This window comes from Lolium rigidum, chromosome 4 (genome assembly GCF_022539505.1).
Source record: "Lolium rigidum isolate FL_2022 chromosome 4, APGP_CSIRO_Lrig_0.1, whole genome shotgun sequence".
NCBI lineage: Eukaryota > Viridiplantae > Streptophyta > Magnoliopsida > Poales > Poaceae > Lolium > Lolium rigidum.
Window position 1 is genome coordinate 68,361,261 of NC_061511.1, and position 5,643 is coordinate 68,366,903.

The window sequence follows — 5,643 nt, forward strand, 5'->3', positions numbered from 1 at the left end:
CCAAGAATAGGTGAACAGCGGAGAGCTGTCTCACCTATTCCCCATCACCGAGAAATCAACCAAGCATCACCAGGCAAGTCGGGAGGAGCAGGGCAGGCATAAGATCATCACAGAAGCAAACCCTCTACACCAACAACCTTTCTAGGAGCTGGAGTGAGGTATACACAGATAATCATGAGCAAGCCACAGTTTTGCTCATATCATAAGCACATGCATAAATCACAGCAACAGAAGAGGGAGGAAACCCAGATTGTATCATCATTTGGCTAACCAGTCATTTGGTTGAAGCAAACAGAGAAAACAGCCAGTAAAAATCATCCAGGGAACACTGGTTATGTCCACACTGGGACATAACCAGAGAAATCCAACATGGATTCAAAGCCTGGCTAGCTACCAAGCTCACTTGACAACCCATAGCTAGCTAAGCCATCAGACATGATAGACTATCATGTGTCTATCTAGATTTGTCAACACCAAGAGCAGCTGGCAACCAAAGATGGACAGGCCAGTAAGCCATAATACACCACAGTTAGCCACAGAGATAGGGGAGCAACCAGGACAGCAACACAAGTGCTGCCAGGGCCACCTCAACCCTAAGCCAGCACAAGAACCTATACCTCATTATCCATTTGGATTCAGTAGAGGGCTAGGGTACACAACTGAAGGTTGGCATCCATCTAGCCCTGACACAATTAATGAGATGATCACAACTGCAGAGCAGCTCACATCACTTATCCACTTCAGAAAAAAATCAGGCAACACAGATAAGTGAACAAAGCAAATTAATCAAAGCACCAGGGCTTTGCAGTGATTCAATGGATCATTGCAAACCACAACAGTTGCTTAAGCCAACAACACTACACACCAGGTTAAGCCTGTGTGATACACACACAGCACAGAGTGAGCAATAGTGAGCCATAGACACCAAAGAGCAGCTTTTACAAGCAACTGGTGATCATAGGATCACCAGAAACTTGCTAGAGCATGCTACTGCATGCTAGAACCCAGTCTAAGCAGATACCACATGAACAGATAATTTATAACTGAACAATTGCATCACAGATAGGGCATCAGGCTTTATAATTGTATCCAGAAGCACATCAAAGGTTTGATGAATCATAGGATCATCCAAAGCCACAAATTAACCAACCATTGCATCACAGATAATCAAATATATGAAATATAAATTGTATGCAGAAGCACACTAACAAGGAATGAAGCTGTCTAGTCAACAGTCATGCTTAATAGAACATTCCTATGAATCACCACTCAATGAGCATCACACAGTGGTACTGACACTTGCATAATGCAAGGATCATGCATAATAATCAAGTCAAGACCAAGATTTTTGCACACACAGAATACCTAGTGGCCATAATCAAATCTGGAGCAAGCCAGAAGGCCATGAACATCAATGGATGCTCATGAGCAATTACAGGAGGGTCACAGCAGGGACACAGCATGAACAGAAGTAGTTAGGAAGCACAAAAGCATGCACTGATAATCAAGTAGAGTAGCACAAGCTGGAACACAGAAATAGCAGTAGCACATAGCAGCATACGCATGTAGGCAGTAGCAACTAGCACAACAAGGTAGAGGCCAAGGCAACCAGAGGAAGAAGAGGAGGTAGAGAAGACAGGAGAGAAGGAGGCACACACACCTGGAGCGAGCACCGCGAGCGTGCCCATGGCGGCACGGCGGCACGAGCCTAACACGGCAGCGCCGAGCCGCAGCCGAGGCCGGGCGTCGCCGGCGCAAACGCCCCAGCACCACCACGGCGAGGCACACGACCACGTCGCGGCGCGGCGTCTGGATCATCGGCGGGCGATGAATCTCCTGGAATCGCCACGGCCGTGTCGCAGATGCGTTGGGGGCGAAGCGAGCAAGCAGCGCAGCACGAATCGCCGCGGTGGATCTGAATCGCCGTCGAATGGCGGTTCAGATGCGCCACACCTCACCGGCGGCAACGGCCGGAGATGGCCGGAATAAATCGAAGAAGACGGCGGCGATATGCGTCGCCAGAGCTCAGGGATTAGGGTTCGCGAGGGAGAGAGAAGAGAAGTGAGGGCGACCGAGTGGGCCGGACCAGGTCAACTGGGTTGAGCCCAACCCATTCGGGTTCACCCTGACAGGTGGGCCCGAGGGCAATTTGGGCATTTCCAAAATACCATTTAAGTAAGAATTTCAAAGAATTTTATAAAATAGAATATGGCTCTAAAAAAATAATTAAAAATATGAAAATCAATCAGCATAAAATTCTCTATCCAAATAAAATATCAAAGAAGATTTTTGAAGATAATTATGAATAAGTCTTAATTTGATGATTTAAATAATGATTTAAATCACACATATTATTTTCAATAAAGAAAATAAGTCCATTAATGTTATTGGACTATAAAAACACCTTGACAATATTTCAAGGTTGTATTTACCCTAAATAGAGAATCTCCAAATTATTCTTAGTAAATACCTCTCACATAAAATAATAAAACATCAGAAGGGGGGAACAAACCCTAAAATTGGAATCATGCATAATTGCTTCTTTAACCATTGCCCTTATCGGACAATGATGCTATTTTTCAGAGACAGAGGACAAGGGTCAGTCCATACCTACCAACTGCAGAACTTTGCAGTGTTCAGGCAAGTTCATCACTTGCTCATGTCATTTGATTATTTCTATCAAATTACTTGCAAAGTATTATGGTTATCACTATTGCATAAAAACCAAAACCACTACTTTCATAACTATGAATATGACTATGTGGTGGGCAATGGAACCATGGATTGTGTTGATATGGTGGAGGTTCCATTGCAAAGGTTAATATCCATCTAGGATTAAACAACAAATGTCGCCGAGTGATTCTTGTGCTCGTAATACCCGTGTTAACCATAAGATCCGGAGTGGGACGGAGTAGTCAAAAGTGTTTCCACCTCTCGTACATCAACGGATGCGCTTACCGTAGACACTTGACCCAGGTTGGGCAAGCGGTGGGGTGGGGATCCCATTCTAATTCCCCACGGTAAGTGGTCTATGATGGGTTGCAGCTGCCGGCGAAGGAGTTTGGTTAACGAGTCCCAAACTCGTTGTCGTGGTCGGGGTCCATCCTTAATTGGTATAAGAGGACCGACGAGGACCCGGGGTCGGGGTATGCAACAAAGGGTGGGTGTGCGAGGTAGCGGAGGAACATGATTGGCTAGACCTTATACCGGGCCTCACACCAAAGGAAGTGTGGACGAGAACTTAAGCTCGGTTGGCACCAAGGATAAGATCTCTTATGGGTAAAGCAACACACCTCGCGAGTGTAAAGAATCGTGACCTGTCACTCCCTGTTCCGGGATTGAGGAACTGCGAACGCGGCCGGAAAGGAGCTCCATGAAGTTCTAGTAAACCGGTGAAGGCTGACGGACATAGCTCTTTGAAATAAAAGCAATCTCTTGAAGAAATGTTTATCAAAACTTGCATTGGTATTAGACTTTCTGGTCTAGTATCGTAGCTAGTGCATAAAACACCTCTTATCTAAAATGAACTTGTTGAGTACGCTCGTACTCATACCACTCTTAAACCCCATGCTTAGATTGTCTGAACCGTCTGGAGGAGGAGGACTACGACAACAATGATGGAGCCGAGATCATCGGTTACGAGGAACCAGACCTCTCAGGAGGAGTGGAAGGCGTAGACTACATCATCGTCTACGGATCCGGGGAGGCTTCCGGAGGAGAACAAGCCTAGAGATCTCTGAGGAGTAGTAGTAGCCGAGCAGCACAAACTCTTACTACAGAGCTGCTTGATTAAATAATGTTTAGTTTAATGAGACAATGGTATTGTAAGTTAAGTTGGGTTCGCCTCGAACCCAGGAGTTATCCTCTTAGGACCCAAGAGGAACTCCAAGACGACTTGTGTATGATGATTGTAATAATATGTGAATGAGTTATGGACCTTGCTATGTTCTGTTGTACTACTCTGAGGGATGTAATATTTGCGGAATGGTACTTCGCGAATGTTATATCAACGACTGGCATACTACAACATGCAGTGGTATGCAGGGTCACCACAGGTCCCGCATGTCATCCTCTACGAACAATAAAAGTTTCATTTCTTGGAGTTATTTTTGACCCCTAATTTCTGGCTACTTCCTTTTTTCTTTTGATCCACTGCCGCCTTTGAAACGTTGAGGATTCTGCAGACTAATACAAGCTTTTTCTCTCCAAGATCTTGCAAGTTGATAGATTAAATCATGGAATTATTAGGATATGTTTTCAATTTCAAATCCACTTTATGAATTATTAAAAATACCGTTATCCATGTGGGTATGGAGAGATCAAGGATTTTCATATTGGGCATGAGCAGTTTCAAAAATTGGAACCCAATAATTCAAAATAAATAAAAACAACTTTTATGTAGAATCTCCGTGTTTTTTTGCCAATCATAGGATCTGTGTTTCATTAGAAAAGGGCCGAAATTGCATGAGCAGAAAGGCCCATTTGTAGTTATTGGGCTTCGACAGCCGGAGCAAGTTGGCCAATAGCAATTACCATGTAGATGGCCGTTGGCAACCCAAAGTGAAATATTGGGCCCAATAGGGGAAGGCTGAACAGTACTATTTTCTAATTGGAAGGTGTTACATGGCGTAATCCTACCAAAAAAAAGATGGAACACGGGTTGCTGAAATTTGCCCATCTGCGCCTAATATCGCCGCCGCGGCTCCGCTTCCGCCGCCGCCGCCATGCCTCGTCTCGCATCGAGCTCGCGGTACTGCCGCGTCTCGGGCACGGGGTACCGCGGCGTCCGTGCGCGCCCTAAAGGTACGTATTACGCGGAGATACGTGACGGCGGCGAGCGCATCGGCCTCGGCACCTACGAGACCGCGCACGAGGCCGCGCGCGCGTACGACGCCGTGGCGTGGCGGCTCGGGCGCCCACGATCGTCGATGAATTTCCATGACGTGTGGACGCGCCAACAGGCCGAGGATCTCGCGCCGCCGCCGTACATCGTTAGACAGGAGGAACAGCGCCGCCGCCGCGAGACGGAGCGCCATTTGCGCATCGCCGAGCGGGACGAGCGCGCGGCGCGCGAGTGGGCGGCCCGCTTCCCGAGGACGTTGCCGCCGAGAACGAGCACTTCCGCAGACGGAGGGCGGAGAAGGCGACGAGGCGGGCTGCGAAGAAGGAGGACCGCGCACGACGGAGGGCGGAGAAGGCGACGAAGCGGGCCTTCATCGAAGCGCAGCTCGCCGGGCCGACCACCATTGGCGAGGACGACCCCCGTTGGATTGACCTCTTCTCGTCGGATCCGGTGTCGGGCACGACACCGGACTCGTCAGATGTCGAGTTTTAGTTTAGTTTTATCGCACTACTTTGTAAAAATATGAACTACGGAGTATCTATCAAGCTAATTTTATCCTATTTTATGTCTATTTCTAGTCTTTGTTTGATCTTCTGTTTTACTGCACTCTATTTTTCATTATATTCTGTTTTTGGCGCTGCATTATAGCGCCTCTGAAAATACGCTGTTTCAGCCCTGCATTTGGCCGCCACAGTTTGCAGCTTCCGGTGAAGCTATTGCCGGCTCCATGCGCAGCATCAGCCCACAGCGCCAAAATATAGAGCCACTGCTGGAGTTGCTGTAATATGTTTGTCAGCAGG